The sequence below is a fragment of the Mastigoproctus giganteus genome, chromosome 12 (assembly GCF_048544385.1).
Source record: "Mastigoproctus giganteus isolate SK-2022 chromosome 12, ASM4854438v1, whole genome shotgun sequence".
NCBI lineage: Eukaryota > Metazoa > Arthropoda > Arachnida > Uropygi > Thelyphonidae > Mastigoproctus > Mastigoproctus giganteus.
Genome location: NC_143586.1, coordinates 104,057,933 through 104,078,835, shown reverse-complemented (window position 1 = coordinate 104,078,835; position 20,903 = coordinate 104,057,933).

Genomic DNA, 20,903 nt, shown 5'->3' with positions numbered 1-20,903 from the left:
CTTAACTAAATATTTTTGAATAGAATACACCAAGAATGCAGGGGCATTGTCATGACACAAGTGCAATTCCCTGAAGCCCACTATTTCTGGTCCACTGTTCGACTTTGTAAGATTAAATTTCATAATGAACAATGCCAGTGTGCCAAAAAAATAAGATTAAGCATGACTTTCATATTTTATTGAGATTTTCATGCTTTTCTGGGACTTAGAGAAGTTGGAGACTGGCTCTTTTTTTTTTTTTTTTCCCCCAGATCATAGCCATGCACCCATAATTTGTCATGAGTAATGGTGGCAGAAACAAAGCGTGAATCAACAAAAACACATTTCTGAAGTTAACTTCATGAATAATTAAATATAAATCGCTCCAGCTCAAGATCACAAACACAAGCAATTGAATCATTGGTTTTTGAAGTTGAGAGATATCCAGAGTGCAGATCAGCTCTGATGGACAAACTGCCCTCTTTAAACTTTGCAAACTCTGAAAATTCTTCAAATAGCACAGCTTTTAGCATCATCTCTAAAATCTTTTTTAACATTCCATTAGTTTCTGTTGCATCTTCCCTTAATTTGAAAAAAAAATTTCAAATTAGGGGAAACTGAAACATAATAGTTTCACAACTATTATGTTTCAATTTCAAGATACAGTCGATTTCTGAACTTTTTTGAGCACACCTTGTATAGGGTGGCCACTGAAAGATTGAAGGATTTGAAAAAGTCATAACTTGTTCATTTTTAATCTTTTTTATAGGTTATAGAGCATCCCTTGGAGATTAAAATGTGGCCACTGAAAAGCTGACCACCCTTTCAGAATCTTCTAAAGCGATGTTCTGGCGATGCCTAGTTGAGCAGAGCGACGACGAGTAGAGGCAGATAGATCCTCAAGGACACTCTGCCGTACAGCTTCCACCGCTGTGTCAGTGTGCACAGTGCGCTTAGGACCTCTTCCCGGAAGATTGCCGACTGATCCAGTTCTTTCGAACCGGGCGATTAGGTTCCGAATCATGTTATCGCTAGGAGGACTTTAAAATGTTGCCGGTATTTTCTCTGAGTTTCTATAATTGATCTTTCACTGGAATAGAAAAACCCAACGAGTTTTACTCGTTGCTGGGCATCATACGTGATGTCCAGCAACGAGTGTATAAGGCCTTGAATGGGTTCAGCACGCTGAATTCTGATGGGATCCTTCCACTTGTTCAGATTACGAACCTAAGGGGGCATAAATTCAAATTAAGAAAGGACAGATGTAGAATAGATATGCGGAAATTTGCCTTTAGCCAGCGGGTGGTTAATTGCTGGAACAAACTTCCATCTGTCGTTGTGGAAGTTGATAGGTTGAATAAATTTAAGGAGGAACTGGACAGGCATTTGCAGGGAATGGTGTGATTTTTTTTTTTGGCTGATGCTGCATAAGCTCATACACTTGCTTTCTTGCATCACATACTACTACTACTACGTAGCCATTTTAATCTCCAAGGGATGCTCTATAACCTGTAAAAAAAGAAAATAAAAAAGATTAAAAATGAACAAGTTATGACTTTTTCAAACCCTTCAGTCTTTCAGTGACCACCCTGTATAAGGTTGATGTATCCATCACAAGAAGTCAGCGGGGTTTACATTGGAAAATATAAAACAAATACCAACCATTAAAATCACAGAAATCATAATTACACATTGCAAAGAATGAAGTTTTCTTTGATCTTTTTCCCTCTGGTTTGGATGGCCATTGTGATCCAAACCAGAGAGAAAGAGAGAGAAAAGTTTCATAAAAGCCTCCAAAGAGGTCATCTCATCTGTCATCTACCATAATTGATTGGCACATGCCCAAGTGGAGAACATAGCTGCACTCTAAAAAAATAATTATAATAATAAATGAGTATAATGGCCTCTTTTTAATACTATTTAACTACTTTATTTTTTTTTTGTATTTGCAAGATTGTACTGCAGTCAGAGTTGATGCACTGGTAGAAGTAAAGGCTGGAGAGTAAATACAGAAAAGGAAAAATTATACAGATATTGAAGTATTTCATTATTATTTTAGGATCAGAAACAGAGATAAAGGCAGAGCCAGAAAGCCTTTAAAATCTTTAATCTCAGTTGCTTACACTTGATAGTGAGAATGAATGCACACTTTCACATAAATGTAAATTCAAATGTGGAACTATACAGCATAAACTATACAACAGACCAGTGACATCCTTAGGAATAACAGTAAAGTAAAAAATGAATGGCCACAAGCTTAAGTTCTTGCAGTACAATATTCTGATAAACATTAAAACAGCTTCCATTGATAAAGCAGAGAATTCCTTCAAACAGAACCAACCAGTTGACAAACACAGTCAAAAGCTGATGGAACATCAAAATTCAAGGTATGAAGAACACTGCTTTTATGTCTCCAAGCTTCACATATGGATCTACCTTATCAGGGTGTACCTTAATTTGTGAAGCTAAACAGTTACATCAAGCATATAACTAAAATAAACAGAAAAGCTTTTTTAATATAAGTAGCTCACCTCTTGGCTGTAATCTATTAGAATTGCTTGATGCCATCCTAATAGATAAACCAGAAATTTAATCCTCTCCCCTAGACTTCTGTTGGTAACCTTTTTATAGCTATCATTAAATCAATCTCAGTAACAATGTGAATATAGGTACTCTTCAAAGAACTGACAAAGCCAGGGAAAGAATCATCCAGGGCAGAGCTCTTTTAAAACTTGGTCACATGATCTGCCCACTGTGGGAAACTTAACTCATTGGATATTGAAGGCAAACTTTGATAATACATGATTTTTCTTATGGCTATTGGCCAGAATAAAGCTAAAAACTGCAAGTCTTAACAAAATTACTCCTAGTCTGAAAAATACAACAATGTAAGCCTCAGATGGATCCATCTAATGAACCAAAAACAGTTTGTTTTTGGTTAAAACAGCACAGATAGCTGTTACTGTACCCCAATGGCTTGAACTGGAAGACTAAATAAAATATGCCATGGGTAGATCTGAAGGAGTAATACAGCTGACTCCTGTTGTAAATACCTAATAAAAAATAATCTTACACTGCAACTTTGTTTTGCTTATTACTGACATTTGTTTTCCATTGCTAAATATTATTAAAGTAAATAGTTCCCAGATTAAATTTGATTATCAGGAAAGTCACTTGCACAAACAGTTTCAATTTTATCACCAACCAATTCTTTATTAAACATGACAAAATCTGAATGGAGCAAAAAAGCAGACTCTTCTTTTAGTACAGTAATTTGCAATATATACATTGTAATGGTAGGTGGATACTAATGAGGCGACCATAGTAAAATCAGACCAAGTTTTGGACTGTGTTCCAAAATCTTCAGGTGTTAGTGTTAATAACTCTGGTTTGTGTGTGTGTTTTAACCTTTATTAGCCTTATTAACACCTGAAAATTTTGGAATGGCACATGAACATTCTGGCATATCATAAGTGTAGACACTTATCAAACTTATCAACACTTGAACATTTTGGACATCTTTATCAGATTTGAAAAAGGAATGCCCAACACTTGACCATTTTGATATAGCATAGCTGTAGACACTTAATGGCTGATTGGTATCTTAACAAGAACTGTACAATCACACTGAGACTGACAAACAATATTTCCTAAAAGTTGATGTACTATATCTTTCTGCTCTCCTTGTTTTCTGAGTGGAATTCTTGATTCATTTACCCATAAAGGATCCTATATATCTTTAGAATGACAGTATAGCTTCGAGCTCTGTGAAGATTTTCCTTCTTTTTTCTACCTTGTTTTCACATTCCCTCTTCAGTAAACTAATTAATTTACTTATTAAACCACATGATACCGCAAGGATGCTAATAATGGGTGGCTGGCTCCATACTTTAAACTTCGACAATATCCACAAATATTTCAAAATATCAAAACTGGCCTTTAAATGGTTGTGTTACTGGAATGTTTTCTGTAAAGTTTTCCTTCCAGCTTGTTTCAATAAAGTCAATCACTTTTTGCCTTTAAAATTTACATGGAGTGCAAGGTTTGTTTAATTTCTTATTAGAATTAGTTAATTCCTATGTATATCTTTCTTCCAAGAAATTAAAAAAGCACCCACCACTGGTCATCTCGCTGGTTAAATGAATTCTGATGGAACTTACTTTTGCAAAAGGATCATTAAATCAATAATAAAGAATCAGAAAGTTTTGCATATTTGTTGAACCAACTGGAGAAACCATTCACAAATGAAGAGCTGCCACATTATCCCTCCCACCCCAGATGGCTACTGCATGTATCGTATCATGTATTAATAATGATTTGGTTTTTTTTTTTGGTTTTTTTTTTTTTAGGAGCATTAGCAACTAAGGCCATATTGCTCCGGTGCGGTGGTCATTCCCTGACCTTTCCGCATGCTCCCTATTTGGTGGTGACGGGCTCGAACCCCGGTCTAATCAAGAAGCGTGTGCTACGCACTGCTGCTCCTTCCCACCTGGCTACGGAGGCACCGTATTAATAATGAAGAGGAATCATAAGATCAATACTCCCCCACCCCCAAATTTGGAAAAAAAGATTTCAAGAAAATGCTAATTTTAAAAGGATGCATTTCTTCAGACATTGAATTATATCCTCCTCCTCCACACACACACACACACAAATTGTAAAATATTTTTATCACTTATCCCTTCCAAATTAAAATTCCTGATCATGTCCCTGCTCCCTGTATAATTTAAATTAAAATATTTCATCTAACAACAAATCTAATAACATTAATCTCAGAAAATTTCTCTTGTAAATTAATCAGATCAGAGACCACCTGAATAATACTGCCAACCTGGATACAATCCGCTTTAGATATGAGATTTTTAGCTAATTTTAATCAGCAAAATCACAAACTGAAAGTTCCATTTTAATTTAGTTGCCCTCTTTGGATAATCAGTGACTTTACCATATGAAACAAACTATAAAAAGAAAATTATAAAATTCCCTTTGTATACTTATATTTCAGTAGAGTTGGGAGTTGCTGGCATCACAAGAAACTTAGACTAATTAAGATAAATAATCAATAAAATAAATTCGGTTCAGTGTGAAAACCAATCTTAACTTCTATAATGAAATGTTTGTTTTATTTGCCTTGTCCAGAAGTTTTTAAGGAAATAAAATTAACAGTGTAATTTAAATGCAACAGTCTACAAAAAATTAATTTGGGTTGCAGTTACTTTTTTTTCTGCTCAATTTATTTAAAAAAATTAATAAACCTAATAATTTTTTGTTAAGTTATTTCAAAAAATCTACTGTTATTAAAGTCATGCAATAAACGCTGCTTAAATAACTTCTCGTAAAAGAAACAAAATTTTAAATAACTGTTAGATTTTTTATGTCTACATATATAATAAGAATAGTTTCAAAAAACAAAAAATATATATAAATATAAAAACTCAACAATTAAATCAAAGCTGGAATAAAGAAAATAAGGCTAAAAATTTAGTATTTAAGGAAACAGGATATTCCTGAAATAACACTTCTTTTCCATAATCTAAGTACGTGATGTAAATATGTAAAAATACGTAAATATGTAAAAAGTTTAATATGTAAATATTTATAGCTTTAAGCTTCAAGTTTTGACTAATTACAGATTAATACAATTTTATATTAAAAAGAATATTATAGATAATTTCAATAAAATATACTTTTTTTATGAAAATTTATATAGACATTGCAAAAATGTATGAATTACTGTCAGCCCTACTATTACAAAGCAATTTCAGTAAATCTGAAATCTATAATACGTTATCAAAATAATTCTTGAATATATGGTTTTTTAGATATTGGCTTTGAGTTTTGCATCTACAAAGATAAATCATACATTATTCAAAAGTCTCAACAAGGAAGTGAGTTTGTGAACTTAGCCAGAATTCAATGTATTAATTTTTAAACATGAAATTAAATAATCAATGCATTTGTGCAAATGACTAACTCACACTGTAAGTAAGGATACTATAATCACAACAGTAACAGTGTCAAATTATTAGGTAATCAATAAGAAAATTTCATGTGATCAAATCCAGACATGTGGGGGGCACCATCTCCCTTCAACTATACCTCAATTCTTTTGATAGAAAAATTGAACAAAGTGATAATGTGGATAAAAAAAAATCATCACCAGGAATAAAATTTACGATTAAGCTAACCACTGAACCAGAACCTTCTTTTTTTACTTTACATCATTCATCTTTAATTTGGTAATAAAATACTTTTGAAAATTTGACTTTATTGAAAGATATTTGAAAATATGTGTTGTTAAATATTAGTACTATAATTATAAGTTTATTCTTTTTAAAAAAATCCACATGAAAGGCAGTACTTTAAGTCTTACCCAGCATATGCCATGTTAAGTCAACCTGTTTAGTATTATTTGCAATATATTTTACTGTGATATCAAAGTGAAAGCTTAACTGAAAACTGTGAATATTTAATGTGAAAAAAAAAAAATATGGTATGGCTTAATTTATTATGCCATAATAATTTAACTGAATTTTCTAATTATATTCTGCTACATTAGGAATATTTTATTATATGATTCAAATATATAGCTATCAACATTTACATTGTGTTTTTAAATTACACCGGTCAAATCCAAGATTTTTGATATTGTAATAAACTGTATACAGAATCTCTTTTTGACTTCTTATGAAGTGGTAGTTTAAATAGCTAATGTTCCTTTTTAATACTATGACATGAAATTTACAATAAATTTATTTAAATTTAAATTCCATGTCAACTTTTTCATTTTGCATGTTTTTTTGCCTTTTCATGTGTTTACATTAGAGTACACAGAAAAAAAATCAAAATACAAATTTTTCTTAATTTAATTATTTAAATCAGAGATAATCTGGCTTTCTTAACTGTAAAAATGCTAGTTATCTCTTATTAATATTAATTTGAAAATTATTGCTGATAGATTAAATGTGCACTGCCCTGAAAGAAGGAAAAAATATAATAATCCAAATTTGTGTCTTAGGATCGTGTCTGCATGATCAAAAATTTAAAAAAATTGTTTTTAAGTCAGACCAAGGACAAATAAGACAAACATGCAAAAAGAGTTTTTAAAATATCTTTATTTTTCTTTACTTATAGGATTACACAAGTACAAATAATAGATTATATTTACAAAAACAATAAAGATGCCAGACAACAACCAGCAACTCCCTTCCTTGCCTATAATATTAAAGTCAATATTATAAAAATAATTTTTAATATGCCAAGGTTGTATTTTAAAAATAATTCCTGATATTAAGAAGAATTTAAGATGAACTGGATCTAAATACTAATTAAGAATAACAAAGCTAAAATATTTTATGTAACATTTAAATTTTCTTCTATAACAATGGTTAAATCAAATATAACTATGCAAATCTCTTACATTCTAGTAACATTTATGTAACATTAATTAAATCTGTCTCACCACAGAATAACATAATGAACAGTAAATCCTATGAGAAAGCTATTGAAAAAAATTACTACTTTTCTAGTCACAGCTGTAGAATGTAATTTCTCAATGCATTCGTATTTTTTATCTGAACAAGTATTAAATAACTAAATAATGTTTTCATACATAAATATTAACAACTATTTTTTTTTCCAACAAGCATAAACAGTTAAGAATGACTAGCGCAGCCCTAATCATATATTTACAATGATGATCTGACCTATCTAAATAAAAGAAAAACAAATATAAAATGCTGATATATATTAGTGCTAAATTACAAATTATGCAGACAGCTTCTGGTGTGTCACATCACTGCACATTACCGTTTACATTTTGAACAGAAAATCAATGACTAAAAATAAATGTTGACCTCTCATCTCTCAAATCCTCTTCTTGTACAGCTAACAGTTTTCGAACTCCAGCACCATTTGTCCATACAGAACTGCTACTTATAATCTGGTGGTTTCTCTTAAACTTTTCTTCTGGGAATAACTCTATTCCAGCTGATTTCCTCACAAGAAGATACATTTGTTTGGAGGACTTCAATATGGCTACAGCCTAAAATAAATATTATACAAGTCTAAATAAGCTAAACACAATATATAATTACTACCCAAATATATATTTTACATTTGTTAAATTTCTAACATACAGGATGTTCTTAAAGTTGCTGAACCCATACAATTATATATATCTCCAGTTACACTTGTATTAACAACATCATTTGGTTGACATATAGACTAGTTCTATGTAAACAAATAAGAGAAGTTTACCTCAATATGTAGAACACTTCTGTACGATACTCTCCAGAAATTAAAACAAAAACAATTAAAAAATCAAAAATCTTACATTACAGTAAGAAATAATTAAAAATCAAATGAACACAATTAAAAATTAAGTCAAAAATTAATTTAACAAAAAAAATTGCAAAACGATTTTCTTTCCTGAAGCTGACAATGCTTTTTGACCGTATGTCATGATCACAGGAATTAGCATGGAACTTAAATAGGGATTATTTGTCTTTGCACGTGCATGTAAAGGACCACGAGTCTGAGATTAGATATGGCTGGTGAACATTAACAGAATTCTCATGTAATTTAATTTCAACAGTTTCTGCAATTAATAGTCTCGTATAATTATGTTGGACACTAAGTATTTTGGCCTCGTTAAATAAAAAAGTATGTTTTTCATTAATGGCAATGAAAAGCTAATTCTGACGCTGCTGAACGAGAAGCACGAACTGAGGCCAAGTGCTGATTAACACGAAAATTCAGAGGAACCCACGTAAAACCCTGATAAGACGAGTCGCAATCACCGCAAGAAATATTGTATACTAGGTCATTTATTTGTGTTGCAAACGAGGAAAGGACTGAGTGATTGTTCAGTATAGTGTGTAATTGCCATATTGGCCTCGCTATACTGAACAATCACTCAGTCCTTTCCTCATTCGCAACACAAATAAATGACCTAGTATACAACATTTCTTCAGTAATTGTGACTCGTGTTAATCAACACTCGGCCTCAGACTCGTGGTCCTTTATGTGCATGCGCGAAGACAAATAATCCCTGTTTAAGTTCCATGCTCATCCCTATTTGGTAGTTTTCATTCCTGTGATCACAACATACGGTCAAAAAGCATTGTCAGCCTCGAAGGAAAATTGTTTTGAAACTTTTTTCATTAAATTAATTTTTGACTTGATTTTTAATTGCGTTAAATTGATTTTTAATTGTGTTCATTTGATTTTTAATTATTGTTAATTATTTCTTACTGTAATGTAAGATTTTCAATTTTTTAATTGTTTTCGTTTTAATTCTGGAGTGTATCATACAAAGTGTTCTACGTATCATATTGAGGTAAACTTCTCTTATTCTTTTACAAATATTGATATCAACATAGAATGTACTGAGCATTATAGCTCTGGTTCATACTATTATAGACTAGTTCTATAAGTTCACAATGCATTATAATTTGCGTGCCATTCTGTGCTCAAGTTCAAACCCAATGACACAGCTCTCGGCAAGAGGTTAACAGCGTCTTTTAGTTTTTCATCAACTGAGTATGGTTTGGTCACAAATGCCTTCACTTTAAGATATACAGACAAAAAAAAAATCCAGAGAGTTAATATCTGGTGAACTTTGTGACTAGAGACCCTTAGAGCAGTGTTTATCAACCTTTTTTTTCAGATGCAAACCATTTTGATATTTGAGGTGGAAACCATGGACCACAGTGTATTTGAGGTGTAAGGTTATGGACAACAAAAAATTAAACTGTTTCTCATATATGCACATATATTAATAACTATTTTTAAATACAATGATTTGTAAACTTACTTAACACATCTACATTTATACTTTAGGTTGATACAAACAAGCCTGTATCTCTAATTACTCTTAATAGATTGTTACCTAATGCAAAAAAAAAAAAGGCTCTGTTTTGTAGTCATGTTCCACAGACATGACTATAAAACAGATTACCATTTTCAAAAGGTGTGCAGACCACAGTTTTGGAAAACAATACATCAGAGATCACAATCTTCAAAGGGATTTCACTGACTGCAATGCCATCATACACATGACAACAAAACTGTCATGTCTTGGAAATACTCTTCCCAACATTCTACATCCACTTAGCTATGAACCTCTGAAATATTTCCAAATATCATATTGACTGTTTCTATTAAAAATATAAGGCTAATGATATAGCAATGTGATGCTGACTTACTGACTACCAGTGTCCAAAAATTTTTAATAAATTCCCATATGGTGGAATACTTGGTAACTTGTACCTTGAAATATTTCTGTATTACTGTCTGATATCTGCAAAGGAACTAAGTTAGAAATTTTGCTCTGCAATAAAGCATCTTTGTTGTAAGATTAACATAATGACTTACTCAGGAAGCATTAACATTAGTAGATGCATATAATGCAAAAAAGCAAGCTTATGCAGCATCAGCCAAAAAAACCCTTCCCTTTTCACTCCTCCATTCGTTCCAAATGCCTGTCCAGCTCAGCCTTAAATTTATTTTGGCTATGAACTTCCACAACAAAAGATGGAAGTCTGTTCCATCAATCAACTACCCGGTGGCTAAAGGCAAATTTGAACACATCTATTCTACGACTGTCTTTCCTCAATTTGAATCCCCCTCAAGTTTTTAATCTGAGCAAGAGGTAGAATGCTATCAGCATTCAGCTTGCTCATCCCATTCAAGGCCTTATACACCTCAATCAGATCACATCACATCACAGGTGCTACAATTTGCAGAACTTAAACCAAGAAAGGCTCAAGTTTACCAAGAAAGGGCCCCTTTGTTCCCCTCGCCATCTTGTTCCCTTCTTTGTACTCATTCTAGCAAACTCTATATCCTTCCTAAAATGAGGCCTCCAGACCTGTACACAGTACTGTAGGTGTGGCCTAACCACTGTCTTGTATAATGTGATAATCACCTCCCTGTCCCTGCTAGCAAAGTTCCTCTACAGTAACTCCCCGACTTATGTAATACTGAACTTACGGAAATTCGACTTTACATAAGTTCTTCCCAGCCAGTGAAACTTAAAATAATCATGGAAACGTATTTTCCATCCAGTGGGAATAAATGGAGGTATCGTGAAAATATCGTAATGTGAACCCAATAACACACTGTTTTTTTTTTTTTTTTTTTTTGTAATTCGTTCCAAGTCCTTGGAAGTTGAAAATTTAGCTATATTACTAAGCTATTTATCTCTCTAAAAGGTCATATTTATAAAGGAAACTGCACTACCCTTTCATCATTATCATATGTTCCCATTATAAGAATCAATTTTGAATGCTTTTGTGATATTTTTCTGGAGGTCACGACCATAAAACTATTTGCACTTTCCGGTTTACTGGGCATTTCTGTTCGTGCACCTAATTATAAATGGGTAATAAATTTGATCTTATGCATTTGCTATAATACCGATAACTGCAATTGTGTGGGTTTTTATGCTATTATGGTGAAATGTGTTCCCCTTCACTGAAATCTTCAATCATATCAAATACAAATTTTCAGAAACTTCTCTTCATTCCTATTTACGTATTACAATGATAAAGAGAAAGTGACCAACAAAAAGTGCAAGTGCTGGCAGTGCCAGGAAATGAAACAAAATTGATTTGAAAATTATTAAGAAGTACCAAGCAAGACAAAGTTTGTCATCTATTGCAAGGGAATTAGGTCTTGCTGCTTCAACAGTGAATACCGTACTATTTTAAAGGACAGTGCACGTATAAAGGAACATGTCAAAGGATCAATGCACTTAAGATCAACAGTGATCACAAAACAGCATTCAGGTGCTATATCGAAGATGGAACAGCTGTTAATAATATGGATAAAAAATCAGATTTCAGAAGCAAGTACCCATGAGTCTAATGACCATTCAAGCAAAAGCAACAAGTATTTATAAAGATATTAAGGATAAGTATACCGAACCCCAACCGAAGTTCGTGGCAAGAAATGGGTGGTTTAATAGGTTCAAGCATCGTGCTAGTTTCCAAAACAGAGTATGCGGTGAAGTTGCCAGTGTTGATTCTGCAGCTGCAGAGAAATTTTTTTTTTGTGTTGGAAAAAATTTGATGAAGGCGGCTATTCAATGCAGCAAATTTTTAACATTGACAAGACTGCTCTGTATTGGAAAAAAATTCCAGATCGAACATACATTGCCAAAGAGGAAAATACAATGCCAGGTTTCAAGGAGTCAAAAGATAGGGCCACACTCTTGCTTAAGGCTAATGCAGCAGGATATTACAGATTAAAACCACTGCTTGTGTACCATTCTGGAAATCCTTGTGCTTTTAAGGGCATCAATAAAGCCACCCTACCCGTGCATTTCTGATCAAAACAGAAAGCGTGGATAACAATATCTCTCTCTCTCTCTCTCTCTCTCTCTCTCTCTCTCTCTCTTTGAGGATTGGTTTAACTGCTGCTTCATTCCCAAGATTGAAAAATATTGTAAAGAAAAAGACATTCCTTTCAAGATTTTGCTTCTATTAGATAATGCTCCTGGAAATCCTACGCATCTAGATGGTTTCAATTCAAACGTGAGAGTCGATTTTTCTACTGCCAAACACGACTTCACTCATCCAACCTATAGATCACTGTGTTATTTCGAATTTAAAAGTGCAGTATTTACTCAGGCATTGTCTGCAGTAGATGATGAGAAAAAAATTTATGTTAAAGAGACTTTTGGAAATCTTACAATATTTACCATGCCATCTTAAACATTAATAAGGCTGGGGCGGAAATTACTAAAAGTTGTTTAAATGGCGCATGGAAGAAAATATGCCCACGGCACACAAAAAGCTTCGAAGGGTTTGAAAAAGATGAATCATATGAAGAGGTGATAGATAAGATTGTAAAGGTTGCAGAGCTACTTCAGTTGGAGGTTAATACCAAAGACGTGGAGGAGTTAATAGAGGAAGAAGAGAAGGAATTATCTAACGAAAAACTTATTCACTTGCAGGCAGTGATAGTGAAAGAAGAAAATGCTGATGAAGCTCAAGATGAACCAAATGAGGAGCCGAGATGCTTCATCACCAGAGAGATGGCAATGGCATTTCATGAAATTTCATCGGCAATGGCGAGGTTTGAGAAGATTGATCCTGAGAGCGAACGATTCTTAAAAGTTAACAGAGGGGTAAATGATATGCTTGCTTGCTTGCTACAAAGGAATCTATGATGAAAAGAAAAACGTCACCATCCAGTCATCCATTAATATGTACTTTCGTACGGTTGAGTGGCTGACACCTTCTAAATCTCCACAGCCCTCAACCTCCGCAGCTGTGTACTTATCAGCTGAAGACATTGATTCTGGCAACAATGCTCGAGAGGTAAAACTTATTGACATTATGCCTGTCTCCTCTCTTTTTGTAATTTTATATATTTTTTAAATTGCACGTTTTTTAATTTTTCCTGCATATGAGATAAAAAAATTGAATGAATACAATAAATAATTCTATTTACATGTTCTTTTTTGATTCAATCAATTCAGTGAACACAGTTGCGAGTGCTACACAAGCATGGGGAATTTCCCTGACTTACATAGTGCTCTGCAGAACAAAACCTTTACGTAAGTCGGGGAGTTCCTGTATATCACTGACAAGACTCCATGACCTGCCCTGGCAGCCCATCTGCACTGCTCAGCGAACTTCATATTTGACTGCACAATTACCTCCAGGTCTTTCACTTTCCACTTCCCTGAGCGCAGTAACATATAGTTGCTACGTTTCTCTTGGGTTATTGCTACCCATATGCAATACTTTGCATTTGTCAATGTTAAACTTCAGTTGCCACTTCTCAGCCCATTTGCCCAACTTATCTAGATCCAGTTGGAGTGGCATACTGTCTTTACTGTCTTTAACAACCCTGCCAACCCTTAAACAAACCCATGCTATCGTCTGAAAACTTGGACATTAAACCTGATATACCTTCATACACCAACCGTATTAAAACTGTAGTTTTGTTCTGTCTAAAATAATGAAATGAATAGATAGAACAAATAAAGTTTAATCGAATAAATAAACCATACTATGTATAAAATAAAATATAATGTTAAACTGCAAGATACTATTTACAATAAAATGAAATTAAAATACTAGATGATAAAAGTGCTAAAAAATATATCGTAGCTTTCAAAGGCATCTGCCTCCTTTTTCAACAGTAAGGTTTTATCGTACAGCACATCCTTAAATATCAGCAGGCTCACAGCTCTCAGCACATGGTTCCACAGGAGCATGGGCAATATTCTCCTCATGTGTACTGGAACCGGTATTGGCTCGGGAGTGTGCCAGGTGGAACCGTTCATCACATCCAAGGATCATCGCCTCAAAGAGGGGATGAATAATACGTATTCCCCTGTCTCTATTAATAATACTGTTCCCGGAGGAACAGATCCGCAAGCTCTCAAGCCACTTGCGGTCCCAAAATCTATGTGCCCTGTCGACGATAACAGCTCCGTCTGGGGAGATTTGATGGTGCTCCTCCCAGAAATATTCTGCCACAGCAGACTTTCCATAATCAGCGGTCCTTATTGCATTCATATGTTCCCCCAGACGATCTTTGAAACGACGCTTCGTTTCACCAACATAACATTCCCCATAATCCGGGCATTTAATCTCATAGACGACCCCACTTGTAAATTCTCTTGGTATGGGATCTTTTACCTGTGACACAACTGTGTGCAACCTCCACCCTGGAAGTTGCACACAGCGTGTCTGACATTCTCGTAATATGCTGTTGTTGTTGTTGTTTTGGTTTTTAGGAGCATTAGCAACTAAGGTCATATTGCTCCGGGAATATGCGGTGGTCATTCCCTGACCTTTCCGCATCCTCCGTATTTGGTGGTGACGGGCTCGAACCCCGGTCTAATCAAGAAGCGTGTGCTACGCACTGCTGCTCCTTCCCACCTGGCTACGGAGGCGCCTCGTAATATGCGAGCTATGCACTCCGTTAGGCCCAGATAGTAGGGAATGTATGCGGTGGCAACTGATGTGAATGGTTCACTTTGTCCCTGTTCCATTCCTCGGATATGTTTGTTTATGATCCTCTGGGGGTAGCCGCATTTTCTTGAGATCTGCTGTGACCCGTTTGACTTCTTCATTTCTATCCTCGGGGGGTGCAGCAGTGGAACCCAGCCCTATCCAACAATGCCCTAATCACACTATTTTTGTGATGGTTGATTTGTGCCATATTATAATGCATATATTGACCCCGGTACATGGGTTTTCTATATACACTAGTCTTTAACCTAGGGCCTTCCCTATGAACCAACACATCAAGGAAAGGGAGGGTACCCTCCACTTCCACCTCCGAGGTGAACTGAATAAACGGGGAGAAGCTGTGAAGAAAACTAAGTACCTCATCCTCTCCCCCCCTCCGAATAATAGTGAATGTATCGTCGACATATCTTTTCCATGCATGCATGGGGAGAGCCAATTCATCACAAATTCTTGCTTCAAGCTCCTCCATAGCTAAATTTGCTATAATAGCACTAATAGGGGAACCCATTTCTGCACCATGAACCTGTTTGTAGATAGTATTTTGAAACACCATGGTGGTGCTTGAGAGACATAGCTCCACCCCACTACAAATATCTTCTACACTTAACTGGGTCCTATTGCTTAAAGTTCTATTCCTCTCTAATGCCATGTGTGCACATTGCACCCCGTGGTCAATGGGAATACACGTAAATAGGGATATCACGTCGAATGATACCATGGTCTCGCCCTCCTCTATGGCCTGATCCCTTAAAAATCGCATGAAATCTCCATTGTCTCTGATGTTAAGCTCAGAACGGCCGACTGGTGAAATCAGTCCGGCTAGAAACCTGGACAAAGCATGCGTAGGACTATCTATGAATGACACAATCGGCCTAAGCGGAACACCCGATTTGTGTGTTTTTGGAAGGCCATAAAATATAGATAATTGGCATCCTGTTGCATGCAATGCCCAATATAAATCCTTGGAAATCTTTCCAGTCTTCAGCCAAACTTGTAAAATCTTATTAACCTGCAATTGATAAATATACAAAACAACAATGGGCCCAACACCGAACCCTGGGGAACTCCACTAATAACATTTGACCACAAAGAGCAGTGTCCACTGATTACCACTCTCTGTCACCTCTCACTCAACCATCCCTTTATCCAGTGTAGCAACTTACCCTTAATGCCATACCTCTCCAATTTGTACAGCAGTCTTCTGTGTGCAACAGTATCAAAAGCTTTCCTGATATCCAAGTATATAATATCAAAATTATTTTTGGCATTCAGTTCCTTTGTGATCACATCATAGTATCCAATCAAATTGGTCGGACAAGACCTCCCTTTAACAAACCCATGCTGTGTCTTAACTATTACTGCAGTCTTGTCTAGATAATCCTGCAATGCTTTTTTAACCACTGATTCCATTATTTTCCCCAAAACACAAGTTAAACTAATAATTAATAGGTCTATAGTTACTTGTGTCACCTTTTGAACTCCCTTTATGAACTGGTGATACATTTGCACACCGGGGGAGGTCCATGGGGGACCTCCCCTGAGTCCAGGAAGCTCTCATAATTATGGCTAAGGGTTTGCTTACTTCCTTTGCTGCCTCCTTTAATATAACTGGATAGATCCCATCAGGTGCCTTTTTTATGTTTAAGTAAGTGGTATTACTGCAAAAATGATTTTACATGTGCATAAGGTGTACATACAAAATCATTTTTGCATGTATACCTTGCATGTACAATATGCTTGTGTTAAGTCCCTCAGTTTTTATGTTAAGTATGAGTAACCTAACAACAATTTATACCCTTGGATTACTAGAAGGGAGCCCTTTCAAATGGTGATGTCCATTTTTGTTTCACTCTTTCAGGTAAAGAGTGAAATGAAATGATACTAAAAATGTAAAGCACCTTTTTACATTTTTAGTATCGCATATTGCCTGCCTTTGTCTCATTGTATATAGATAGCTCTTGAACCACCACTGTTTAAGATAATTCCCAGACAAGGCCAAGGATAACCCAGGGCTACAGAAGGTGTTTCTGTAAATACAGAAACTCCTTCCCATCAATAATCGGAGTCTGCTGACGTTTGAAATCCACCTCCAACAGAGCTAATTAAGGGTGAGCATTGTTTTTCCTTCTCCCTCATAGTGATAATGACTGAAGCTAGCAGTGTCCATTGGAAAAATATCTAGTGTATGTCTAAAAACTGATATTCTTAAAATTAAATGTATTATTTGTGATCAGTTTTTTGGAGGCTGCTGCACCTCCTTGAATATTAAAAAAAACTTAGCAAAGCAAAGAAACAAAATTTTATTTGCCTTTCATGTGCAAAACAACAGGACACTCCAAAAGAATCAACTGTTCTGGTAAACACAGGTGAAGACATTCAAACTACAGAGCAAATTTTATTTGAAGTTATGGAAACTCCCCCCCCCTCTTTCTGCAAAATTGTGGATCAAAACAACTCCCTCATACTGGATGACTCGATTCAAGATATTCTTGGTTGTGATACCTGCCCAGAAAATTGCAGGCATGGAATACTGGCATCTCCCACAAGGCAGCACGCTGAAACATCACCTGTAGTTACAGTTACTAAAAATAAGCTACAAAGATCTTACAGCAGATTAGTGCTGAGATCTCTGCAAACTTCTCTGACCAACTACTTCCCATCTATAAATTCATATATGCTCTGCAAGAAGAAAACAACCTGCTTAAAGAGCAAAATCTCAAAATCCCACACAATATAAAGCAACTGGTGGAGAAGATGGATAGCCTGGAAAATCACACCTGCAAGTAGAAGAATAAGGGCTACAGGCCCCCTTCTTACCCTCAGTCATCCTCTGATCAACCAGTGTGAAGATTAGCAAAATAGTCGATTGCTCTCTGCACTCCCACCACTAATAACAAAGCCAGTTATCAATCCAGCAGTTTGGCAAGTGCCTCTCTGATTACACAGGATGATGCAGTGGACTGTCAGCACTCTGCTGCCTTTGAGGCTCCATCCCTCTCATGCCCAGAGATTCTTTGTTCCATTATCTCATGTCCCTCAACCTGCTTTTATTTCAATTACTGCTGAGCAAATCATCAGCGAAAACTTAAAAGAGAAAAACAAGATAGCAGAAGTACCCCACAAACTACAGGACTCCAGTTCCAATAGTATTTCGCATTCACCTTTGCCAGAAACAAGTGGCAACACCTTGAATGGGACCCATACTACTGGCAGTGTACAGCACTTTGCTTTTCTAATCACAAGGGTCCTGGTACTGACGTTCATAGCACACCCAACCAAGATTTGAATAGGCTGGTGAAATATAATATTACAGCCGTTCCTACACAAGAGAAGAGCTTTATCTCCAGATTAGGCACTGCAACGCAGCCCAGTAACATAAAAGAAATGTGTAAAACTGAGTTTGGATTAACAATAAAAGTTAAACAATTATAAACAAGGCATCCTGCTTATGCCTCATTTATTGTCACATGCCCCATGGAACAGTCCTCATTGCTACTGAATTTTCAGGACTGGCCGACAGGGTTGCTGGTTAAACCATACAGGGATAGATCAATGATAAAATCAAGATCAAATAGCCCATTTAAAACAGAGTAGCAACCAACTTCTCGCCCCCCTCTGAGACAGGGGATTGACAGTGTGCAATGTTTTTTCCAGAACGTTTGAAGCATTTCCAACAAGCTTCCCATGCTACAAACCTGCATGATGATGGCTGACTTTGATTACATTTACCTTGAAATGTGGTTAAACAATAATAGACAACTAAACATTCTTGCTAATCTGCTTGGATATAAATGTGTTGGCATTGGAAGAACTGAAAAACAAGGTAGAGGAACCATGATCCTCTATAAAGATGAATATCAGTCTACAAAGGAACAACTCTCCAAATCAGATAGTTTTAAAGCCACCTGTGCTATCTTTTTCAATAGGAAAATAAAATTAAAAATCTGTCTTATATATCTGCCTCCGCAACACAACAAGGATTTGAGAAATGAGCTCTTTGCATGGCTTACCATTAATCTCAAACCAGCCATAGATACGATCCTGTTTGGAAACTTCAACATGCCAATTCCAAAACATACCGAAGCAAAAAAGAAATCTTGACTCTCTTCTTTCACAACTTAATCTGAAACAAACAGCTGGTTACTCCAGCAACTAGAGGGAATCAACAGTTGGATGTTGTCTATTACAATACACTTAGGATTAGATTAGTAGACAATTTGTTTAGCTTTAAGTCAGACCACAATCCCATAGCTGTTGAGACCAGGCATGTGCCATGAGTAAATATTCAGGGTAGGCAGTAGGAATTTATAAAGCAAATTGTATGCAAAAGGCCTTGTCGCTATAAAAAAATATGTAAAAATATTTTAAACAAAAAATATTTACTCACAGTTTTATTTGTAAATGAACTCCATTCTTCTCTCATTGCTAGTACTAAAAATATTGGTCACTTTTCATAGAAATTGTAAGTTGGACTTCGCTCCATTTTAATTAACCTTTCCTTTTCAATGGAAATTAAAGGAAGTGACGAAAGCCTTTCATTTTTCATTCTATTTCTGGTGAAGCTTTTGATTCTTTTCAAAGCTGAAAATGACCTCTCAACAGAAATTACTGTAGCTAGAATTGTTGAAATCAATTGCAGCAGCTTCACCGCTTCAGGGAACTTTTGTTTGAGTCCATTTTGAAACACAAAAGTAAGCAAATTTTGAATTGATTTATCCCAGAACACTTGTGCAGTATAAATTCCAGCTAGATGAGTTTTAAGTCTCATGACATCAAAGATTTCACCATAATTCTTTTCTAAACTTTCTAATGCAACCTTATCAATTTGACTAACTATTTTTTGAAACTTTTTACAATCGACTAATGAAATAAATTGTAAATTTTTAAACTCACTGTATCTTGCTTCCATAGGCTTCAAGATATCATTCAATATTAGACAGAATATTCTTTCTCTTTCTTCTTTAATTGGATGTTTTGTATGACATTTTGATTCAATCAAGTTATTTTCTTTGTAACATTCTTCGAATTTCTCATATATATCATTACAATGTCTGCACAGATCTTAAAGCGAATTTATTGTTTCATTGATTCTTTCAATGCAATATGGAATATCTATAATTTTAGTTTGTAAGATATGGTAGAGTGTGTAAGTTTTAATGAAAATTTTATCATAAACCATAAGGAGAAAGTATGCTGAATCTTGCATTAACCAATTATAAAATCCATTGCTCCTCACTAAGGTATCTGAATCCCACAATAAAGGATTGCTGTTAATGCTGTTGAAAAGTTTGCAAAGGTCACTATGGTACTGTAAAATAGTTTGTACAGTCAGTCCTCATATAACACGTGTTTACACTACACGAATTCGATCATACGCAATTTATAAATAGGGGAACGATATCGTATATAACACTAACCGAATTTGCTTATGCACGATTTGCCTTTGTGTTTACAAGAAATGGCAGTTGAATGTGGAATCACCCAAATGAATGCAACACGATAGCAATGAAGAGAAGATTCTGAAAATGTATTTATGTTTTTTGTATCAGTGAAGGGGAAACGCTTTTCGCCATAATAACGTAAAAACTCACACAATTCCAGCTATCGGTATTATGGCAAATGCAATTAGATCGAGTTTACTACCAATTTATAACAGATTCCAACTAGCAGAAATGCAGCTGGAAATAGTTTTTATTGTTTTATGGTAGTAACCCCCAGACATGTGCTTTAGTAAAATGTGAGCTAGTGAGGTTAGTGTGTCTCTGCCATTACGGTGTTGTTTATTCAGTTGCTACACGCATGCAGCTTTGTTTATGTGTATCAAGCGTGCCTCCTCATTTTGTAATTGTGCTTTATTCCCTAAAAATGAGTAAAATACTTAAAAGGTGTGAAAAGGAAGCGGATTCATACACTACAGATTCATATAGA